At 38.3% G+C, this 25,530-nt stretch overlaps 1 protein-coding gene and 1 pseudogene across 4 annotated transcripts in view; one reads left to right on the forward strand and one right to left on the reverse strand.

The window, feature by feature from the left end:
• GREB1L (GREB1 like retinoic acid receptor coactivator) overlaps positions 1 to 25,530 on the forward strand; it is a 295,678-nt gene that overhangs the window by 59,002 nt on the left and 211,146 nt on the right. The window contains exon 2 of one of the 4 annotated variants that reach the window (XM_060173567.1): positions 19,778 to 19,870. The exons of the other annotated variants lie outside the window; for them this stretch is intronic. The gene's annotated coding sequence lies outside the window, so the exon portion shown is untranslated. The remainder of the gene's footprint in view (positions 1 to 19,777; positions 19,871 to 25,530) is intronic. 4 annotated transcript variants of the gene reach the window in all.
• LOC103114038 (U6 snRNA-associated Sm-like protein LSm6) lies at positions 22,086 to 22,303 on the reverse strand (annotated as a pseudogene).

Genomic DNA, 25,530 nt, shown 5'->3' on the forward strand with positions numbered 1-25,530 from the left:
TCATCTAAAAACAAACAGGCAAAAAGCAGAACAGCAAGTCTTTATTGTACAACAGTTTGATAGCTCAGGAGTTGGAGAAGAACCCTGATTTAGGAAACTTGTATAGGTCTTAGAAATTAATCACTTAAGCACATAGTGTATAAGTCACAATAAATTATATATATATATTTGACTTATAGTGACTTCTTGGCCAAGTAATTGATATAAGTGACATTGAATTTTGTAAGTGTTTTTTTTTTTCCTTCTTCACTATTTTCCTTGCTCACTCTCCCAAGACTGAGAATGAAAGGTAAGCCATGCATCATATTTCCCTCCCCGCCCCTGCCCCACCATCTGGGTCACAGAACAGGCTACCCAATTAGACATTCTGGGGACTTCTTTACTGGAAAAAGGTGTCACTAAAAGAAAGCTGCTAACAGTGATCTCTTTTGTCATCTGTTTTCCTAACTCATCAGAGGAGCCTTCAGTAAAATATGCTTTTTAATCTTGCCTTTAATATGCACATTAGAATAGAATATTCAGTATGACTACTTAGATTGAGTATAAATTATCACTTTACTGATATTGCCTTAAAATAACTGTTTTGTACAATTTCACTCCAGTTTACCTTGTATTTAGTCTTGCTGTTGATTTACAGTAGAAATGGGAGCAATTCTGTTTCCTAAAGTATAATACTGTGATAATCTGGATTTCTTTTTTATATAGGCGATTAAACCAGAATGGTTCAGGAATGATAGTTGATGATAGTGAGCTGTCATCAGAACAACAGACCATACTTTTGATGGTTACTAAGTGCCTTCCAAATTATGAGGGCGCATGAGTTCTCCTGATGGCAATGCACAGTGTATATAGAAAAAGCAAGAACTATATCAGAGCTTCTTTATTTGAACTGACAGCTCACTGGATTCGACACAGATGGGTTGAGCATTTACAAGTGAAAGTTAAATATTGCTGTACCCAGTTGAATGCATGTGCTATCATGCTTGAGTACCTGGCTTCAAACCCCTGATACTCTCTTGCGGGAAGATGCTTCATAAGCAGTGCATCGATGCTGCAGGTGTCTCTCTTCTCTGCCTCTTACTCTGTATCTCTCTCACTTTCTATAAGAAATAAAGAAAACAGTGGTCTGGGAGATGGTACAGTGAATAAGACATTGGACTCTCAAGCATGAGGTCGTGAATTCAATCCCTGGCAGGACATGTACCAGAGTGATGTCTGGTTCTCTTTCTTTCTCTCTCCTCCTCCTCCTCTTCCTATCTTTCTCACTAATAAGTAAAATGTTAAAAAGGCACAGAGCCCTAGCTGTTGGAAGAAGAAGGAAAAGGTAGAGGAGAAGGACGTAGAGGAGGAAGAGAAGTTGACAAATGACTGTAATTATTGGCAGTGCTGTTGCTGTCTGGTTTCTGGGAAATGTGCAGGTAAAGTAGAATTTAGTCTTGGAGTGTTTCTGTGGAAAATATAATAGCATAAATACCAGGTTTCCTACCTTGCTTCTTTGACTACCAAGTAGATCTTTTTTTTTTTAATTCTTTTTTTTTAATATTTTATTTTATTTATTTATTCCCTTTTGTTGCCCTTGTTGTTTTATTGTTGTAGTTGTCGTTGTTGGATAGGACAGAGAGAAATGGAGAGAGGAGGGGAAGACAGAGAGGAGGAGAGAAAGATAGACACCTGCAGACCTGCTTCACTGCCTGTGAAGCAACTCCCCTGCAGGTGGGGAGCCGGGGTTTGAACCGGGATCCTTATGCCGGTCCTTGTACTTTGCGCCACCTGCGCTTAACCCGCTGCGCTACAGCCCGACTCCCCAAGTAGATCATTTTAACCACCTTCTAGATACAGCCAAGAGAGTGAAGAAGCTTTCATGAATGTTAATAGTAGTATTTTTCTAAAAGAATTAAATAGATTTCTTAGTCTTACCTTTTTAAAAAATTATTTATTTATTTTATTTTTGAGAGAGATGAAGAGAGAGAGAGACACACACAGAGAGAAACACCAGAGCACTGCTCAGCTCTGGCTTATGGTGGTACAGGGCTGGGGGTTGGAGGGGGATAGAACCTGGGACTTGGGAGCCTCAGGCATGAGAGTCTGTTTGCATGTCTCTCCCGCCCTAGTCTTAACTTTTCAGATAGATTGTTTATATTTTGTTTGAACTGAATGTGTAATCTTTTGATATTTAGACCACTAAGTTTGTTCTAATTTGCTATCATAATATCTATCTAGTGTGACTGTACATACAACTTATTTAAGTGCTTATTTAATCCTGAACTACTGGGAAAATAAGTCTATTTCTCTTTTTTTGTCATTTGGATTTTTTTTTCCAACAAAAAAGTATTGTTTTAAATTAGAACATCTAACATTTATGGTAAATGCAATAAAGAGGCTCCTCCTTTTATAAGTACTTTAAAGCAAACACTATTTGTCCTGCTGTATGATTTATTTTTCTAGCCAACCTGCTGTATGATTTATTTTTTTAGTTATTCTCTAAATTAGTATTTATTTATTTATTTATTTATTTATACTAGAGTACTGCTCATCTCTGGCTTGTGGTAATATAGAACATGGGACTTTGGAGCCTCAGACATGAGAGTCTCTTTGCGTTAACTATTACTCTATTTCCCCTGCCATATATTAACTCTTTATTCATTCCATTGATGTCATGAACTAGAAACAAATTCTTTTAAATATTTATTTATTTATTTATTTATTAGATAGAGACAGAAGAAGTCATCAGGGAAGGAGAAGATAGAGAAAGAGAGACACCTGCAGCACTGTTTCACTTTATTTTTTATTTTTAATATTTTATTTACTTATTATTGGATAGATACAGAGAAGTTGAGAGGAAGGGGGAGCTAGAGAGGGAGAAAGAAAGACACTTATAGTCCTGCTTCACCACTTGTGAAGCTTCCCCCCTGCAGGTGGGAACCAGCGGCTCGAACCCAGGTCCTTTCACACTGTAATGTGTGTGTTTAACTGGTATGCCACCACCTGGCCTCCCTGTTAAACTTTAGTTTCTAAACTATTATATTCTTCGCTAGGTAATCCACCTCATAATCTGGCCATGTTTCTTTTCATTTCTCTCCCACGCCTCCCAGGCTGTTCCCTAGCTATCCTGAAGACTTGCCCCATTGTTCCTACAACCTAAACAGTGTCACATCTCACTGACTTTGTACACACTGTCCCCTCTACTGGCCTGAAATGTGTTCCCAATTCCTGCTCTCACAGACCTGTTTGCTAAAGATAGTCAGGTTCTATTCAACTCCACTGTTACTTACTTGATGAAACTTTCTCTGATTCATTGTCACAGCCAGGTTTTCTAGGGCATTTACCTGTTCAGCGTATGTCTGTTCTACTGCAACAGAGTATGTACTTTTTATCTCTTATATTCTCAGCACCTGGAGAAATATGTAGTATTCAGTGTACATTGAGTAAGTGCAGGGTTAAGAGACTGCCCATATCACTTTTTCCTTCTTCCTTTATACAGCTAAAGGAAAAGGGAAGAATACATGTTGCTTGAAGATGTGTAGCTTCACATGATGAATTTCTATTAAACAACACACTAAGACATGAGTCAGACCACCTTGGGTAAAACCATAAAATTTGGTTCCCTATAGTTCACTTAAGTGCAAGGCTAAATTTATGCCTTTCACTGGCGAATTAAAACCTTTATAGATTATCTTGGGGAGTGATGGTTGGATTGTGGAACTTCTGGATATCCTGAAACCACTCACTATCACTTTTCATGTTTAAGGTATAATGAAACCCAAAGACTGAAAAAAAATTTTTTTTAACTTTTTTTTAGAATTTATTATTGGATGGAGACAGAGAGAAATTGAGAGGGAAAGTAGAGAGGGAGAGAGACACTCGCAGCACTGCTTCACCACTTGTGAAGCTCTCCCCCTGCAGGTGGGGACCAGGGGCTTGAGCCCAGGTCCTTGCACACCATTATGTGAGCGCTCAACCTGGTGTGCCACTGCCTGGGCCCTGAAAATTTCTTAGGTTGAACCAAACCCACACTGTGAGGTGAGCATCACTGATTGTAGTGGTTGTAGTAAGGTTGCTGAGCAAGCAAGACCACTGAGCTTGCTTGCATGTTTTCTGACCTTGTGTGTTTCCACTAAAAACATCACAGAGCTGATTGTTGATCCTATGCTTCTCAGACTGAAGAGCAAACAGAATTGGTGAGAGTGAGCATGAAACATCTAGATGGTCTGATGACTCGCTCACTGTGATGTCCTTAACATAAAATGTCCTTAATGGTCTCCTAGCAGGACAATTTTATGAATTAGCAGAAGGAAAAGAGAAGGATTTCTCAGTCAATTCACTCATATTCTTTTTTTATTAGTGATTTATTCTTGATTTACAAAACCATGGGTATAATTCCACACCATCCCCACCACCAAAATTTTGTGTCACCATTCCTGCCATTGGAAACTACAGCAGTTCTCCTAAGGTTATAGATATAGGTTGACTATTATTTCTCTCTTTTTTTTTTTTACTTTTTAAATTTCATGCCTGATGTCTGTGGACACAGTCGGAAGTGAAGCATGCTGAGGTGGTACTCGTTGTGTTGATTAGATTGGGATCATCAGATGCAATATCATTTGGTATGAATTGAGAGAAACATGCAGGAAAGTGAGCCCCATCCTAGAGGTTCCAGGACTGGGGGAAATATAGACTCTATAGAGGAAAGCAGGAGGTTCCTGCTGTCTTAGGGTTTAAGAATGCAATAGATAGTTATTGCTATAATCACATTATTTGTCAATTGGGTTAACTTTGAAATATCCCTTTATTAGGATTTGCTGTATCATACACAACACCACCATAATTTATATCCTTTATATACATTATTTATATATAGCTGTATCTTACAGAGTAATGCCACTGGTTGCTTCTGTTCTGCCTGGTCTAAGCTTTTAGGAGATTCAACATTTCAAAGACTTAGCCTATGGTCTGTGCATTAAAAAGTTTGAGACATTCAATCAATTTTCCCCTCCCATATAAATTAAATAGTGATTTATATGACTGCAGTTTAATAGGAGTGTACATAAACACCATTCCCACTACCAAAAGACTGTGTCCCATTCCCCCCCCCCCCCCCCCCAGTGAAACTGAACATCCACCCTCACCCTCAAACCAGAGATTTTTACTTTGGTGCCCTACTCCAGGACACAATGTGTAGAATCATGGAGCATTAAAAACCTATATGCAAGCTCAAGAAAAGATTTGTGGCTTTGTAGCATGAAAGTATAGGTTAGGTTACTGCAACATTACCACTACATGTAGCATCTTTTATGATAAAGGCCTAGTGGAAGAGATTAAAAAATAAACCTAACGTTTTTAACACTTGTTATATGGCATACATTTATAAGAAACTATTGCATTAAAGTATATACCAAAATTGGCATTTTGATTCTCATTTTACAGTGAGAAAAATTAAAGATAAAAGTTTGAAGGTACAGTGGAGAGGCTTGGGATCTTAATCCAGGACTGTTTGGCTTCAGAAATTAATCCCTTCATTAATGACTTTACATTTCCCAACTTGGACTTTTCTCAGTTTTCAGTTGTGATGGATTTCTTCAAGTTTGTCTCTCATGATTTGTCCTGACCATAAGACATCTACTAGGCATTTTTCTCTCTCTCTAACCATCTGATTTCATATTGGAAGGGTTTCTGGCCACGAGACTGATACTATAAGATAATCTGTTTCATTAATTAGACATGTCATCAATTCAGCATTTGAAAATAGTTTTCTTGCACCCACCCCCCTTAATTCCTGTTTATGGAACTTGGTGTCATTCATATCTTAAAATGGAGTGGCTAGGGAATTAGTTAAGTTGGAGAAGCTAGTCTATTCATTACCAAATTTGAATGTGCTCCCACACATTCACATCATGCTCAGACAATTCTTGCTTTGGAAGGGAATGGCTAGCATTGTTGTCTGAGACTCTTCACTTCTTAACCTAAAGGTCACGCCCCTGGGTTTCAACTTCTTTCTTCCTTTTAGCCCTTTCCTAAAGGTAAATCTTACTCTTCTTAAATGAGAGGAGATAGATCTCTGAGTCTGTCTGGCAGGCATGGTCAAGTCCTGGAACTCTCTCTTCCTGATGAGAAAGTACTAAGAAACATGGTAAAGAGATTTATAGGGCTGGAGACATCCTCACAGGGGAAGACTTGATTTAGGTCAGGCCTTAACTGAGAAGAAAAAGGGCAGCTGATGAGTGGAACACTCCTGAGGTGACTGTATGTGGTGGAGAGATGAATGAGTAGAGTGGTCTTGGCTTTAGAAAAAGATTCAGCTTTGACTACACATCAAAATCACCGGGGAAACTTGAAAAACAACTCCAGGTGTCAGTAAAACACACACAATACCTTGCATGAGGACCCAGGTTCAAGCTCCTGACCCTACCTGCAAGGGATAGCAGTGCTACCAAGTGTCTCTTCTGTCCATTCAGATTTTTTTTTTAATTTCACACAAAATTTTTTACATAGAGTTGATGTTTAGAACCATGGCTTCATAATCTCCTTACCCAGATTTTAGTTCTTGTGCTAACATAGCAGGTCATGGAAGCATTAGATTTAGGTCATGGACCTAAATTTCAGGTCTCATCCCAGACCTATGGAATCAAATGTCATTTTCATTAAGATTCCAGGTGGTGTGTATGTACAGACAAGTTTGAGAAGCACTACTGTAAGACAAACATGAGAAGTATAATTGAAAAAGGCAGATCACCTGGCCAGATTCTTGTACTTAACATGAATTTCATTTGGGCAATGACACTGCTATCCCCCTGGGGTGGGAAGAAAGACGGGAAAGTACCAGGTAGAGTGGGATTGTACTCTTTCAGTAATGGAGATTACCTAATGATTTTTGTTTTTCTTTTTTTTTAAATTTTTTTAAATATCTTTATTTATTTATTGGATAGAGACAGCCAGAAATTTTGAGGGAAGGGGGTGGTAGATATGGGAGAGAGACAGAGAAACACCTGCAACACTACTTCATCACTTGCAAATCTTTCCCCCTGCAGGTGGGGACTGTGGGCTTGAACCCGGTTCCATGCACATTGCTATATGTGCACTCAACCAGATGCACCGGACCACCCAGGCCCTATCTAATGATTTTTTATCAAAGTTGTTTATGTGTACCATGCTGTAGTCTAAGAATATTTTCCTGACAGAGACATATATTGTGGACTTGGTGGGAAGTATCTGGACCCTGAAAGACATATGATAGGACATTTGAAATAATTCACAGGCAAGGAGAAAAGGACCAAGAGTAAAGTACATAGTCTGGAGTGTGAATTAACACTTAAATATTTATCCTCAAATCTTTGAGGCAAAGCTTGTAAGGGATTACAATAGAATTTTTTGTACATTATTTGGAGTCAATTTTAAATTTTTGTTTTTAGTTTATCCATGTGTAGCTTTCTCTCAAAGAGTCTGGAAGGTTTCTGATGATTAAAATCTACTTGACAGAAATAAGGTCATAAACATCCAGCCCTCACTCTGCAGGATCCCCTAGTTCTTGGTGGGTGGGATCATCTGATTTGAGGGTCATTAGTGATTTCAAAGGCGAAAGGAAAACAATTATGGTCATCATTTGGTGAATAGGCAGTGAAGGAGAATTTCAGGAAACGGAGAGGTTAAAAGTGCAAGTATGAATTCTTCCCTAGTCACCAGTTCATAGTTCTCTCTCTCTTCTCTCTTCTCTCTCTCTCTCTCTCTCTCTCTCTCCCTCTCCCTTTCCCTCTCCGTCCCTCCCTCCCTCCCTCTCTCTCTCTTGCCTCCAGGGTTATCACTGGGGCTCAGTGCCTGCACTTATGAATCCACTGCTCCTGTGGCCATTTTTATTATTATTATTATTATTATTATTTGGGGGGGTAAGACAGAGAGAAATTGAGAGAGGAGAGGAAGATAGAGATGGAGAAAGACAGATTGGGAGCTGGGGGGCTGGAACCAGGGTCCTTGCACTGGGTCCTTGCACTTCCTACTATGTGCGCTTAACCAGGTGCGCCACCCTCTGACTCCCCTTCTCTTTTTTCTTTTCTCACACACATTTACTAAAATTATTTTTAATGAATCAATAAGTATTTTTTCACTCCTGATATTTGAAAAGATTTTGTGCTACATGCTTATTTTGTGATAGCTCACTTCAAGTTCATTTTAGTATGATTGTACCCCATCTCCCCAAATAGATTACAAGCATATTGAATATATGCTCAGTCTGATTCTTCTCCCCACCTTTTGGGAATTTGTGACTTTATGAAACTTTTTTTTCAGTAATGGAAACAATTTAATATGAACAATTCAAAATAATTTTCCATGTGTCTTTTTGTTTTCCGAGTTTGTTGATGTTTCTTTCTTTCTTTTTTTTTTTAAATGAAGTAGTGAAGGAAGAACTGGTAAAAAGTATTATGCCTATTTTAAACTACCTTCTGTAGATAAAAAGCCAAGCCAAGCAGTACTGTTATATAAATATTGGAATCATTGTGCTTTCAGTGATTTGTTTCAGAAGAGGCTGGCTTCTTAAATTTATAGACATATATATAATATGTTAGTAAATATCCTTATTTTTCTAGTCTCTTTATATGGTACCCATTTTCCTTAGCTGCTCTTCTCATCTTGCCATTTGGGTTTCTTCTTTCTGTTTGGAAATGATACCATTTGTTGTGGGAAGGTAACGACTGGTCATGTTTGTAGTCAAGAGTGTCACTAGCCATCTGGATGTGACCCACTAACAGGTTTAAACTGGTAGGCTGTATTTTATGGGAACTGATTTTAAGCACTGTAATAGTTTTACTCATTTTAAATCATGACATGGTGTTTTCCTGTCTTTTCTTGGAACTAGGAAACCTAGAGTTTGCTTAGATTCAAAATACTTGCTTACATTTTGAAATTTAGGACACTGAAAAATTTTGTGTCACATACATTTGGAGATGAGGAATTATTTTAATTATAGTTGTTGTGACATTTGATGTTACAGTGAAAGAGGTTTGTATTACGTAGGATGTTAACTCTACCGAAAAGAGTGAAACTACCAAGATTAAGTTAAAAAAGAAAAGTTTGAAGGGGGAAAACATTTTTAAAAGAATTTCTTAGTGAATCAATCAGAAATTTATTTCCTTAAAGAATTTTTTATGGCCTAATAATGAACATTTATAACAGAACAAAAATGACCTATTTCCTAACATTAGCCTCTTTGCCTACAAAGGTCATAAAACTTGTTGATGCAGATGAGGCTGCCTTCTGTTGTGTGATGCTAATAGGAAATGGATCATTGCAGTTTATGGGGCACTTAGCCATTTTGGTTCTTGATAAATGACTGACTTCAAGTGACATTCCTTCGCTGATTTCCCACTATTCATCACCTGAAATAACGAAACCCAAACATGGAGTTGATTTTGAAGTTGTCAGGAGTTTCACTGTGGTGCAAATTCACTATAGACTAATGTTTTAATTGATTTAGGAAGAAAAAATATAGATGAAAATGCTCATAAATGCTTTATGCTACTATTTCCCTTTGTTCAAAAGCCAGTTTTTCCAACTCTGTTTTATCTTACTCTGACTTCTATTGTCTCACTCCCTTCCCCCATCCCAAACATTCTCTGGTTTTGAAAACTCCCTAGATTTTATCTTTGTAGATGCTTTGTTGTAATTACATTTTTTTTCTTCTGTTAAACCAGTCCAAAATAAGACAAAGGAATGGAACATATTTTTAACTTGTGTGTCCACCTACATTCTAGACATTATGCAAAACTACCATGGAGAACTTCTTACTGCTATGTTCTAGTTTCTCCTTTTCACATAATCTTTTCTTGAAAGACAACCTCCTTTCCTGCCCAGGTCACAGGCCACCTATGACTAAAGAGGAAAGCAACTGCCTATTTGAATAAGATTACATCATCTATAATTAGGCTTTTGCTCTTAGAAAGCTATTCTCCAGCTTATTTTCAGAGACAGACTTAGCTGACACTGTAACCCAAGATCTAGTCATGCCTAACATACTCCAAAAGTAAATTTGAGTCTTTCCTGTGTTTTCATGATGTTTGTAACATAGAGCCTATGCTTGAGTCAGAATTTGTAATGGTCTTCATTTGGAGAATATTGTCTGGGGGCTGGGTGTGGTGCACCTGGTTGAATGCACATGCCACAGTGCACAAGGACCCAGGTTCGAGCACCTAGCCCCCAACTGCAGGGGGGAAAGCATCACAAGTGGTGAAGTAGGGCTGCAAGTGTCTCTCTTTCTCTCTATCTCCCCCTAACCTCTCGATTTCTGGCTGTCTCTATCCAACAAATAAAGATAATTAAAAGAAACTTTAAAAAATATATAGTCTTTGACAGAATGCTACTTGGAAGAGAAAATGAAAATGTTCTTACAGTCAGACTCTCTTAGAGTCATTTAGTGTGATTGAAATGTTTGTTATTTATTTTGTTGGATCTTAAAAGAATTTTGACCTCCCTTATCTGTGTGCATTGTTGGAGTGAGGGTGAGTTACTTTGTTTACTTTGTTGAACTTAACAGGAGGAAGTACATCCTTGCCTTTACTTGAGGTGCTGGTTTCCTGAAAGGGGAACTCCTGAAACCAACCCAGAGCTCTTCTGGCAACAGAACTACCCTTTTAGCAAATGGTATTTGTGTATACTTTGTGCATATAGTAAGTTAAAAAAAAAAAAGCATTTGAGATGTTTGAATTCCTCTCATGCCCTAGAGACATTGGTGAAATTTTGGTCGTAAACCTGGAAGTGGTAGAACTGCAGTATTAGCTAGGTGTCTTGTGGTTTTCTTTGTTTGTTTGTTTTTGTTTTTCCCCCTTCTTATTGAAAGGTGAGAACTCATGGGAAATAGCTTGATTATATGATTTTGGAGAAATATTGTCAATCTTTATATCTAGTTATTACATTTGATTAGAAAGAACAAAACAAGACCAGTGTGCTGATTTGCTTTGTGAATAATCCAGGTTTGAGCCTGGCCTCTACCCACTGAAAGACTTTTTTTTCTCTCTCTGCCTCTATAAAAAAAAAAAATCTTTCCTAAGTCTAAATTCAAAAAATCGCTTTTAAAAAATTTATTGGGTAGAGACAAAAAGAAATTGAGAGGGAAAAGGGAGATAGAAAGGAATCACTAATTTTGAATATTTATTTAGCTTTGTTCAAACCAGTATATTTAAAATGGCCAATTCTAATATCCTACATTAACCTAATAAGACTATTAAAACATATTCACAATTTAATTTCAGCATGCTTTTGCATGATGTGCAAATTGTGGCATAGAACGTGGAGTTGAGAGGAGGTTGCTAATATAAGAGATCAGAAGAAGGGAGAGATAAGAAACAGAAGGGTTGAGGGGCTGCTCTGATGGACCATACACTTGTGACAACATTTACAACTTCCTAATTCTGGCATGTTAGGGTGAACATTTATAGTCTTTTACTTTCTTCTTTCTGTTTTCTTTTTTTCTTCTCCTATGCTTGCCCCCTGTCTTCCATTTGTGGGTATAAATGTTTTGAAACTAGGGAGAACAGACTAATATCTAAGATGCATAGGTGTTTCTGGGAGGAGGAAAGATTAGAAAAAACTTCATCACCCAAAGAATGTCTTGGAACTGGGTTGTAATATTATGCTTTTTTGAAGGAGGTAAGGATTCTATATTCAGGAGATTTAATTACTAGCTTTGATCTATGTTACCAAGATTTTAAGTGTAGTATTTCTTAAAGTCTAGGTCTTATCATGGATACCTTTTAGTTAAAACTTGAAGTCTCTATGCATTGCATTCTCATACTATGGATACTGTTAATTGCCATCTACTATACTTGCACAGAAACAACCAAATAATTTATGGGAGCTAAACTAAGAGCAGAAAAAGAAGTTTCCAGTGACAGGGAAACTTTTTTTTAACTAGCAGAATGGAGGACATACATGCCTGAGGTTTTATCCCTTGGTGCAGCATATACTGGAGTGTTATTCTGGCTTCTCTCCCCCCCTCCCTCTCCCCTCTCTCTTTCTCAGTTTTATGTGAAACTGTCATATGAAATAAACTAAGTATTTGAAAGGGAAAGGATAGGAAGCTTCCAGATAAAAAATTTGGGTTTTTATTGAGAGGGGTTATTTTCTTTATTGTTGTGAAATTTATTTGGATAAACATTTAGAAGGACTTCAATATACCATTTAGAAATGGTATATTGAAACATTTAGAAAGTCTTCAATATACCATTTGTCCAGAGACTAATTGATTTTGAGATTCTTACTAAATAATGGTTTAACTGCTAGTGGTTTCCCTTTTTCACTCAGTAACTCAAAAGTATGATATTAGTTTTGAACTATAAGTTGTTACTTTGCTTCTTTGCACTTCAAAAAGTTACTGATTTCGAAGGTTACTGATTTTGACTTTGTCACTTCCTGCCCTATTGTCTTTACAAAGGGTTTCTGTGTGGTTAGACCTTACTGTAAAGAAATCAGACCAACTAGAATTTCTTGACATTTGCATCTTATCAAATTCAATATAGTTGATTTTCACTCGATCATGTTTAATTGCATAATTTATAAGATAATACTTGGTGAAACTTTACTCTTCCTCTTATGAGAGCTTAAATTCCTTTCATTATTGATCATGAAGTAAAGTAAGAAAGCTAGTCATTCAGAAGGCATTTGTATTACTGTGAAATTCTGTAGACTGGTAAACTCCCCTCATCCATCAAAAAAGGCATTCTTGGCATTGATTATTCAGTTGCCCTCATAGAATTTGTTCTTCATTTGATGTACCAGCACTAATAATAGATCCTTCCTGTACTTGTGATGCTTCTTCCTAGGTGTGATCTGTGAATAACTATTGCATTCAGGCATGACATAAAACAAAAATAAACTAAAAACTAAAATGTCTGTAGACATTTTACTTATTCACCAGTGTTACAGAACCAGAACATTACTCTGGCATGTGAAATGCTAGGAACCAAACTTGTGACCTCAGCTTATAAGTCCAGCACTATAGCCACTGTGCTATATTTGAGGCTACTGTAGACTATTTCAAATCTTCAGTAGCTAAAGTCTTTATTACTATTGTTATTATTATTATTATTTTCTGACTTGGTAATTCTCTGCTACGAGTTATCAGTCATATAGTCAGGTAGAGGAATACTTGAGCTGAGTTGGCAAGAAGCACCAAGTAAACCAAAGATAATATTTCAGGGTTTTATTTTGATTTATGATTATTACTTCACACTATCCAGTGTTTTTTAGCATTTCAATATAGGAGCCACAGTAGCCTATGAAGAAAATTAATTAATTAGTTTACTACTGCTGAGCTCCCTACCTGCATGATTTCACTGCTCTTGGTGGACTCTTGCCTCCCACCCTTTATAGTTGCAGGTAGAAACGGGAAAGTGGAGAGAGAGGGAGAGAGAGAGAGAGAGAGAGAGAAGACACACCATAGCACCACTCTGCTCCCCATGAAATTGCTGTGGCTGAAGCTCCTTTGTGTCTCCAAGGACGTGAAATGAGTCCTTGTATATAGTAAAGTGTATGCTCTACCAAGTGAGCTATTTCCATACCCCTGCAGTAAATTCAAAGATACAGTCTACTTCTCCTGAGCCTTTGTTTCCAATATTATTCATTTGGATTTAAAAAAAAAAAAAGAAAAAAAAATCATATCCAAACTCACCTCAGAGTGCCAGGTTCATGAATACAACTGTTTGATTTACATCTCCTTTAGGCATCTCAAATAAAATATGTACACAGTTCTACTCGGAGCCCCTACATAACCACCCTCCTTGCCTCATACATACTTTCACCACTACAGACTGACTTTTCTCTCTTTTATTTTCAAGAGGTCAAGTTCTTTTTTTTAAATTTTATTTTAAATAGGGCAGATGGAAATTGAGAGGGTAGAGAGGGTGATAGAGGAAGAGAGGCACTTGCCTCACTGCTTGTGAAGCTTCCCTCCCACCAGCTACAGGTGGGGAGTGGGGTCCTCACACATAGTAAGTGCACCACTGCCCTGCCCTGCACTGGGCCGACTTTTTTCAGATAGAGAGAGAGACAGGAAAGAGGGAAAGACACCACAGCACTGCCACTTCCTCTAGTGCTCGGGTGCCTGGAGTTCAATCTGGGCAAAGCAGGCACACTTCGTGGGGGAGCTAACTTGCCATCTGGGAGTGCTTTTTTCTTTCCTTGAGCACACTCCCCATCCAATGCAAGGAGGCCAATCTTCAGAATGAATCCTCAGTCTGTCTAATTTCTTCCATCACCTTTTCTCCATAGTTCATTTACTTTTTCTCTCTTGAATGACTGCAATGACTTTTCCTCCTATAGTCTTTCCTCTATTCAGGGGTAACTCAGTTCTTTTAAAGGGCAGATGAGTTTCTCTCCATCTCAAAGCTTTATGACAATTATTCATCACTTTTGGGGGAAAAAAATCCTGCTTCTTTGCTCTACAAGACCTGCATGATCTGTCTACCTGTGCTGTCTTATCACCTATCATTTTCCTCTCACTTACTGACCTTCTTACTAGTCCTTAAGCATTCCTAACTCATTTCTGCCTCAAGGGTTTTACCTTAATCCTGGAATGTTCTTTCTCCAGTTTTTCAAGTAGTTAAGGTCTTCCTGTTATTCTGGCTTTGCCTTGCCTAAAATGTTAACTCCTCAGTGAGTCCTGACTGAAATTATGCCCCTTCCTCTACTGTTACTTTGCTTATTATATTTCTAGTAATGGTCACTTTATATTAAAGTATTTATTCATTTACCCACTTACTATACTTAACCATCTCTCTAAGAATGTAAGGTCCATGAAGGCAGAGACCTCGTCTGTCTTGTTTACTGTGCCTCTGACATTTTTCTGGCATGTGTATTAGGCATTCAAGAAATAGTTATTGTTGAATTAGGGAATAAGAATATTTAGGTTTTGAATATTATAAACCATAGAACTAATAAAGATTTTAGTAAGAATACTCCTGCCAAATTTTCATGACTATTAAGTGACTCAAAGGCAAGGAAATGGCCCTTTCTATTTTAGATATTTTATTAATTTGGAACAAGGCAAAAGATATTAGCAATAAAAGGGCTCTTCTTGTGGTACATATAAACTGCTCACTATTTATCAATTGTTCTTATCTTTTCTTTGCAGCTTGGTGTGAATGTTATATGCTTGAATGATAGTACAAAGTGTACTCCTTGCAGATAAGGTTCTAAAATTGTTGGACGTACTCATCTATGATGAGAACAGTTTGCACTGAACAGGCAGTAGGCATGCATATGACTCTCTCAAGAAAAAAAAAATCAAGTTCCAGACTCAGTGTGCTAAACAGAAATTAATTTAACTGTAAAGTTTTTGAACATATAATAATTTTTCAGGAATTGCATAGATAATAATTGCCACATACTTATTTTTTGTAAATCAGGTATAATGCTAGATGGGTATATGTCTATAAGCAGAAGAAAGGATAAAGTAGGAAGATCTTTTTAAATTTATTTTTTAATAAATAAGACTTCATTGTTCTTTTTTTAAATTTTAATTGTTATTTTCCCCCTTTTGTTGCCCTTGTTGTTTATCATTGTTGTTGTTGTTATTGTTATTATTACTGCTGTCATTGTTGTTGGATAGGACAGAGAAAAATGGAGATAAGAGAGGAAGACGGGAAGAGAAAGATAGACACCTGCAGACCTGCTTTACCGCCTGTGAAGCGACTCCCCTGCAGGTGGGGAGCCAGGGACTCAAACCAGCATCCTTATGCTTGTTCCTTGCGCTTTGTGCCATGCGCACTTAACCAGCTGTACTACCACCCTGCTCCCAGGAAGATCTTTTAAAATAATTTTTATTAGAGATTTAATAATGATCGGCAAGATTGTGGGCAGGATACAATTCCACACAATTCCCACCACCAGAGTTCCATATCACCTCCCCTCCACTGGAAGTTTCCCTATTCATTCCCTCTCTAGGAGTATGGACCCAGGTTCATTATGGGGTACAGAAGGTGGAAGATCTGGCTTCTGTAATTGCTTCTCTGCTGGACATGAGTGTTGGCAGGTGGATCCATAACCCCAGCCTGGTTCTCTCTTTCCCTAGTGGGATAGGGCTCTGGGGAGGTAGAGTTCCAGGACACATTGGTGAGGTCTTCTGCCTAGGGAAGGTTGGCATCATGGTAGCATCTGCAGTTTGGTGGCTGAAAAGCATTAAGATATAAAGCAGAACAAATTGTTTAATAATCAATAATAATAAAGGTAAAAGTATAACAGATGAGATTTGAGGTCTTCACGTTGGAAGAGGCTAGGAAGTCTATTTTAGGTATATTCCAAGAGGCCCATGACTTTACTTATTTTTGACTGAGCCCAACAGCTAATGTGCAGGTGAGTTAGGAGTATTGTCTGGAAAGATGGTGTCAGAGTTGAGGATAGGACTAGAAAACTGGACCAGGGCAGAGAGTAGCTGGAAAAGTATACAAATACCGTTAACTATATGCCCCATCAATCTGACTTCAGACCATGTCTATTCATATTTATCACAGGAGCCTGTGTTAGTAACCTCTACATCCCTGTCAGTCTAAGCTCGCAGTCCATGGTCATAGCTAGGAACATTCTAGGCAGCACTCATTTCGGGACCAGTCTTCCTCAAGTGGCAGAGTATGTTGACCCAGCCTCCCTTTACATAGTGGGTCAATTTCTACCATTGTTATTCTACAGTGAGGGCAAGGTCCTGTAGAGGCCCACAAAAGGGTTTATGATATTGTTCCTGATGGAGATGACCAGAGATGGTGGAGAGAGGAATATGTTAGAGGTCTAGGCTCATCATATCTATGTGTGAACCCCAGAATTCCCTGACTAGGGTCCCAGGTGATGGGGTGGCCTGGTAGTGACCAAAAGGGTCATCATTAAAGTATACCAGTCTCTTGCCCTTACCCAGCTTTTGTAGTCCTTACTTTACCTGACACGGCTGGACTTAGAATGGTTGAGGAAAGTGAAACAGAATTGGTGAGGAGGGTATCTAGGCCTAAGTAGAAACTATTTATTAAGTACTTTATGATGTATTTTTTAGGTCTTTCTACTACTTGCTGCATCTAATTGAGTCACTATAGACTATTTCACACCTTTGCTTTAAGGTTTATATTTCCCCCCCAACTTATGGATACATGTATCCTATCTCATGGGCTCTGGTCTATATCTAGGTTCTGTAACTTCGTTAAGAAGTGTGCCCCCCAAAATGGAATTAAAGAGCTAGGAAAGGTCTCCATTGAATATTGTAGCTGGAGAGTTGACATCCCAAGCCTGGAGTCCCTGGACACAGTCCAAAGTCGAACATGTTGAGGTGGCCCTGGTTGCATTGATTTGGATGAGCTCAGCAGATGTAGCATCAAATGGTCTGGATCAGAGAAGCGTGAAGGAAAATGAGCAAAGCCCCAGAGATTCCAGGACTGAAAGAAATACAGGTTTATAGAGAATGAGGAAGGTACTATTTAAGACCTCACCATGATTTGTGTCATCTAATGCTATTTACATATAACTACATCTTATATACTGACAAGACCGGTTACTTCTGGTGTCCTTGGTCTAAGATTATAGATGATTTATTATTTCAGAAAAAAGTTATTAGTAGAAAGGTATTAATAATTTAAGCCCAATATTAAAATTCTATCAGTTCACTCATTTGAAACCTTATGTGCTTTAGATTGAAGGGATATGTACTCAGAACTGAAGTCGGCATTAAATAGCTCAAGATACTCAATTTATTTTTTCCCTCATATTGATTAAATGGTGATTTAAAAGATTATAGATTAATAGAAGAATATATTAATACCATTCCTGCCATCAAAGGTCTGTGTCCCTACCCCCACCCCCCTACAGTGGAGCTAAAAACCTACACACACACCCCCCAGAGTTTTTTACTTTGGTGCAAACTTGGTTAAATTCTGCTTTGTGTAAAAAAAAAAAAATCTGCTTTGTGTTTCCTTTTCTGTTCTTCTTTCTCAACTTCTATTTATGAGTGGGATCATCCCACACTCATCTTTCTCTTTTTTGGCTTATCTCACTTAACACAATTTCTTCTAGCTACATCCAAGATAGATTGAAGAAGGTATATTCATTATTCTTAATAGCTGAGTAGTATTCCATTGTGTATATATATACCACAACTTTCTCAACCATTCATCTATTGTTGACCACGTAGGTTGCTTCCAGGTTTTGGCTATTATGAATTGTGCTGCTATAAACATAGGTGTACACAAATCTTTTTGAATGACTATATTTGAGTCCTTAGGATATATCCCTAGGAGAGGAATTACTGGGTCATATGGAAGGTCCACTTCTAGCCTTGAAAGTATTCTCTAGACTGCTCTCCACAGGTATTGGACCAATTTACGTTCCCACCAGCAGAGCAGGAGGGTTTTTTTTTTTTTTTGTCTCCATAACGTCTCCAGCATTTGTTGTTGGTGTCATTTCTGTTGTCCGATATTCTCACAGGGGTGAGGTGGTATTTCATTGTTGTCTTTATTTGAATTTCTCTGACCGTCAGTGACTTGGAGCAATTTTTCATATGTCTGTTGGCCTTTTGTATCTCTTCTGTAGTGAGTATTCTGTTCTTATCCTTTCCCCACTTTTGAATTGGATCAAAATGAAAAGATCTTTTATTTTTATTTTTATTTAGTTATTGCCTCCAGGGTTATTTTGCTGGGGTTCAGTGCCTGCATCACAAATCCACTGCTACTGAAGGCCATTTTTTTTCCTTTTTTGTTGCCCTTGTTGTTTTATCGTTGTTGTGGTTATTACTGTTGTTGTTATTGCTGTCGTTGTTGTTGGATAGGACAGAGAGAAATGGAGAGAAGAGGGGAAGACAGGGGGAGAGAAAGATAGACACCTGCAGACCTGCTTCACCGCTTGTGAAGTGACCCCCCTGCAGGTAGGGAGCCTCAAACTGTAGGGGACTCAAACTGGGATCCTTATGCTTTGCACCATGTGCGCTTAACCCGCTGCACTACCACTGAACCTCCCATTTTTCTTTATCTTATCGGGAGTTTGTGTTTGATTTTCTAATAAGCGTCAAGAGACTATAGGCCACAGGCTCACCAAAATTAAAAAGATGATGAGTATCTTGTTATTTGTTTATTTTTATTTCTGAGTCTACACGGATTAGAATTCTTCCCAGCTTCTACTCCCAGTACTCTACTGTGTTATTTTTGTCAGTTGATAGGTAGCATTGTCCTCTCTCTTCTTTCTTAAGAAAAGTTATTAAGCACTTTTCAAATGTGAGAGCTTTTCTCAGTGATTGTCTTCATTAATGTCCCAGTTCTCAATTGTCTGAGAACTACTGAATAATAGTAATTTTTCCCAATACTGAGTTCTACTGTGTCCTTCTCATGATAAAAGTTTTTTAAAGTTTAGTTTTTATAAAGTAGTACATTAACCCTTTTAACACTTTCCATATTAGGAAGAACTATCACTTTCAACTCTAACTGGAAATCTAGAGTTGGTGTATTTGTGACTTGCTTTCTGATTTGGCAGAATTTCTTTGTTACTTAAGTTTTGCTCTTATTGGAATTTGATTTTTGGCCTGCTTAGGATCCCATTTTAAAGTTAGAGTGACAATCTTAACTCCCAGATTTCAACTATATATGCAGAGTAAGAATTTAAAAAGTGACTATTTTCGCTAGACTGTAGATAAATTGATCATAAATTGGCATATTAAAGGTTTCCAAACACCACCAGTTCAGAGATAGTGATTACCTATTGTTAAGATATCTCCCATTTGTCCCTTCTGATCTACTCTCCTCCCTTCTCTTCCTCCTACCCCTTCTCTACCCAGGAGGCTGCCTATGAAGACTACACAAGGGTTCCTGTGCTGACTTATTCCAGTGACAGATTCCCAGCAGGAGATGGAAGGGAGGGAGAGAGTGAGGTCAGGCTAATTATTCTCCTGGCTCCCTTTTTGTGATGTTGCCTTGGGCTGCCTGTGCCCCTCACGACCTAAGGTCACAGTTCTTCTCTATAAACCTTTCTCCTTTTGGGTTCCTGTAATCAATCCTTCTCATCTCTTTCCCACTAGGAGTGGTAACTAACAATTCTGCTGCTATCAGTACTCTAGCAGTAGCCCTACTAGTTACTCTATGCTCTTTCTCTTAACCCTGTAAATATTCTCATTCGAATAAGCCTATGCAAATTATCCTGTTTTGAATGTGCCAAATATAATTCAAATGATATTTTGGACTTTGGATTGTATATGTGCTATATAAACATCTGAATGAGTCTATGGAGTGGGTCATTGCCTTGGGTGGGAGTAGTATATTTATTTTGTGAGATAAATTTTCTCCTTTACTTTTCTTAGTATTAAACCAAAGTTTATTGAATAGCTACTGAAAGTCAGATATATTGTATGGATCTAAAGTAAATGCAGAGAGAGCACTACTTGAACTTTGATGATGGATGCAATGAGATGTACACACACACACACACACACACACACACGTCTATAAAAATACCCCTTGAATGTTTTTAATTAATTAATTTGTGTGTTTTCCCAGAGCATTGCTCAACTCTGGCTTATGATGGTGCTGGGGACTAAACCTGGGACATTTGGTGCTTTAGGTAATAAAGTCATTTTGCATAACTATTATGCTATCTCCCCAGCCCATATATATGTATTTTTTTTCCTCCAGGGTTATTGCTGGGCTCGGTGCCTGCACCATGAATCCACCGCTCCTGGAGGCCATTTTTTCCCCCTTTTTGTTGCCCTAGTTGTTGCAGCCTCGTTGCGGTTATTATTGCCATTGTTGACGTTGCTTTGTTGTTGGATAGGACAGAGAGAAATGGAGAGAGGAGGGGAAGACAGAGAGAGAGGGGAGAGAAAGATAGACACCTGCAGACCTGCTTCACCGCCCGTGAAGCGACTTCCCTGCAGGTGGGGAGCCGGGGGCTCAAACCGGGATCCTTATGCCAGTCCCTGCGCTTTGCGCCACGTGCGCTTAACCCACTGCGCCACCGCCCGACCCCCCCCCCCCAGTCCATATTTTTTATCAGCACCACACCTTAACCAACTGAGCTAACCAGCTCACAATTTTTAAAAATATTTTTATTTTTATGCCATGAGATAGAGAGGGTCTTATTTGAAAGAAGGAAGCCAGAGCACCACTCTGGCACATGCACAGCCAGGAACCAAACTGAGAACCTTAATCATACAAGTCTGGCATCCTACTAGCTGTGCTATTTCCTACTCTGTGTTTCCTAAAATCTTATAGTGTAAAACAATGCTAAATCAATAAGATTTTTCTGGAAGCAAATTGAGTTCTAATTACTCTGCCATTATTTATCTCTACTTGAAGCAGGAATTTACTTGGTGTTGAGGTTCTTCTCACCTCAGACTTACACATTTATCAGAAGTAACCTTTGGGCTAAGAATATCATGACCAACATTGCCACCACTACCAGCACCATCAGCATTTGTAAGGGACTCATTGTAAACACCTTATTTATTTTTAGAGTGTTAGGACCTCATAGTAATTTGCATGAGCCTACAGGAGATTTATATCCTTCAAGTTGTTTGGTTTGGTTTGGTTACACCACTAGTATAAACGTCTCCAGTACCAAATATCCAAATGTCTATCACTATTCATTGTGGCTATAGCCACAGACTAGACTTGATTTCTGTATCCCTATAGTCCATGTCACTATCAACCTTCATTACTCCTCACTAGTCTTCTTTCATGAGAGCTTGATAATAAAGTAGAAAGTTGGAGGCTGGTAAGTGGTGCACCTGGTAGAGAGCACACACTACAATGTGCAAGCAATGTCCAAGTTCTTTTGTTTTTATTTAATTTTACTTTTTGCCACTGGCATTATTTTGGGGACTTGGTCCCAGCACAGACACTCCACTGCTTCCAGTGTGCATTTTCATCCTTTTCTCATAAGGACAGAGAGAAATGAAGGGAAAGAGAAAGAGAGAAACTTACTGCTTCACCACTCAGGAAGCTTCCCCCTTCAGGTGGGAACCAGAAGACTTGAAGCCAGGTCCTCATGCATTACTAACCACAATGAAAATAGGACAGATTATATCACAAGTGGTTTTTAAATCTTTAAAAATATATCCAGTTATAAGAAGTATTGTTTTCATGGTGTCTTCACATCTTTTTCTCCTGGGTGCTAACACACAGTACATTGTTTCCTCAAAAAAATGCACTCCCATATTTGGTCTTCCACTGTCCATTGGCATATTCCTCTGTCTGCTCCAACATGCCAGAACCCCTCGATAAACCATTCCAGAATTTACTTTTACCAAAATCGACTATTTGATGAGTTGTTTTAAGGAGTCACTGATGGTTTGCTTTCACAGACTCATTTTACCAGATGTATGATCTGGCAACTGGCATCCAGATCCTATGCCTAGTGCCACAACAGCCAGTCCCACCAGACAAATGGGATGGAACTGAAAAAAATTCACTTTTCCTCAACAAAAGCAAGACCAAAAACCACATGGTCATATCAATAGATGCAGAGAAAGCCTTTGACAAAATACAACATCCCTTTATGATCAAAACACTACAAAAAATGGGAATAGATGGAAAATTCCTGAAGATAGTGGAGTCTATATATAGCAAAACTACAGCCAACATCATACTCAATGGTGAAAAACTGGAAGCATTTCCACTCAGATCAGGTACTAGACAGGGCTACCCACTATCACGATAACTATTCAGCATAGTGTTGGAAGTTCTGCAATCAGGCAGGAGCAAGGAATTAAAGGGATACAGATGGGAAGAGAAGAAGTCAAACTCTCCCTATTTGCAGATGACATGATAGTATACACAGAAAAACCTAAGGAATCCAGCAAGAAGCTTTTGGAAATCATCAAACAATACAGTAAGGTGTCAGGCTGTAAAATTAACATTCAAAAGTCAGTGGCATTCCTCTATGCAAACACTAAGTTAGAAGAAATTGAAATCCAGAAGTCCATTCCTTTTACTATAGCAACAAAAACAATAAAATATCTAGGAGTAAATCTAACCAAAGAAGCGAAAGACTTGTATACTGAAAATTAAGAGTCACTACTCAAGGAAATTGAAAAAGACACAAAGAAGTGGAAAGATATTCCATGTTCATGGGTTGGAAGAATTAACATCATCAAAATGAATATACTACCCAGAGCCATATACAGATTTAATGCTATCCCCATCAAGATCCCAAGCACATTTTTTAGGAGAATAGAACAAATGCTACAAATGTTTATCTGGAACCAGAAAAGGCCAAAACAATCTTGAGAAATTGCCAAAACAATCTTGAGAAAAAAGAACAGAACCGGAGGCATCACACTCCTAGATATCAAATTGTATTATAGACCCATTGTCATCAAAACTGCTTGGTACTAGAACATGAATAGACACACTGACCAGTGGAATAGAATTGAGAGCCCAGAAATGAGGCCCCACACCTATGGACATCTAATCTTTGACAAAGGTGCCCAGACTATTAAATGGGGAAAGCAGAGTCACTTCAACAAATGGTGTTAGAAACAATGAGTTGAAACATGCAGAAGAATGAAACTGAATCACTGTATTTCACCAAATACAAAAGTAAATTTCAAGTGGATCAAGGACTTGGATGTTAGACCAGAAACTATCAGATACTTAGAGGAAAATATTGGCAGAACTCTTTTCCCCATAAATTTTAAAGACATCTGTAATGAAACGAATTCAATTACAAAGAAGACTAAGGCAAGTATAAACCTATGGGACATCAAATTAAAAAGCTTCTTCACAGCAAAAGAAACCACTACCCAAACCAAGAGACCCCTCACAGAATGGGAGAAGATCTTTACATGCCATACATCAGACAAGAGTTTAATAACCAACATATATAAAGAGCTTGCCAAACTCAACAACAAGACAACAAATAACCCCATCCAAAAATGGGGAGAGGACATGGACAGTATATTCACCATAGAAGAGATCCAGAAGGCCGAGAAACACATGAAAAAATGCTCCAAGTCTCTGATTGTCTCGAGAAATGCAAATAAAGACAACAATGAGATACCACTTCACTCCTGTGAGAAAAGATAACAGCAGCAAATGCTGGAGAGCTTGTGGGGTCAAAGGAACCCTCCTGCACTGCTGGTGGGAATGTCAATTGGTCCAGCCTCTGTGGAGAACAGTCTGGAGAACTCTCAGAAGGCTAGAAATGGACCTACCCTATGATCCTGCAATTCCTCTCCTGGGGATATATCCTAAGGAACCCAACACATCCATCCAAAAAGATCTGTGTACACATATGTTCTTGGCAGCACACTTTGTAATAGCCAAAACCTGGAAGCAACCCAGGTGTCCAACAACAGATGAGTGGCTGAGCAAGTTGTGGTATATATACACAATGGAATACTACTTAGCTGTAAAAAATGGTGACCACTGTTTTTAGCCGATCTTGGATGGACCTTGAAAATTCATGTTAAGTGAAATAAGTCAGAAACAGAGGGATGAATATGGGATGATCTCACTCTCAGGCAGAAGTTGAAAAACAAGATCAGAAGAGAAAATACAAGTAGAACCTAAAATGGAATTGGTGTGTTGCATCAAAGTAAAAGACTCTGGGGTGGGTGGGTGGAGAGAGTACAGGTCCAAGAAGGATGACCTGGTGTGGGTTGTATTGTTATGTGGGAAACTGTGGGATGTTATGCATGTACAAACTATTGTATTTACTGTTGAATGTAAAACATTAATTCCCCAATAAAGAAATTTAAAAAAATTCACTTTTCCTATTTGGATAAAGTAAACCTGAGTGGTGAAGCTCTGTAGTTCACACACACACACACACACACACACACACATCTTATTTCATTTAAAAATAGCAATAACCATTCATTACATGTGAATACCATTTAATGAAAAAGAAGTGTAAAATAGACTTATTTATTAATGAGAGAAAGAGAGAGAACCAAAGCATCTCTCTAGCACACATGATGCTGGGGATCAAACTCAGGACCTCATGCCTAAGAGCCAATGCTTCATCCACTTCTCCATCTTCTGGATTGATAAACACATACACACACACACACACACACACACACACATACACACAAAAACCAACTTGTATAAAATTTAAGAACAATCATTGCTTTTTCTTCCTTTTTCTCTTTCTCTCTCTTCCGTTCTCTCCCTTCCTTCCTTCCTTCCTTCCTTCCTTCCTTCCTTCCTTCCTTCCTTCCTTTCTTTCTTTCTTTCTTTCTTTCTTTCTTTCTTTCTTTCTTTCTTTCTTTCTTTCTTTCTTTCAGATGTAGGAGAACCAGGGCATTGCTCTGGCACTTGTGATGCAAGGGATCAAACTCAAGACCTCATTCTTGAGAGCCCAATGCCATACCTATTCACTGAAACCCCCTGCTCAGTTCACTGTTTCACATTTTTAAAACATTATTTTACATCTGACTTTCTATAAGAGAGATTCTCACATCTGCTTCTCCATTCATCCATTGCAATATCACATATCATGTGGCCTCTGGAAAATTCCACTATACTCAAAAAAGAATGAGTGAAAAAGATCAGTTCTACCTTGATAATTGCTGTGAAAAAAAGTTTTGAC

The sequence above is a fragment of the Erinaceus europaeus genome, chromosome 15 (assembly GCF_950295315.1).
Source record: "Erinaceus europaeus chromosome 15, mEriEur2.1, whole genome shotgun sequence".
Lineage (NCBI taxonomy): Eukaryota > Metazoa > Chordata > Mammalia > Eulipotyphla > Erinaceidae > Erinaceus > Erinaceus europaeus.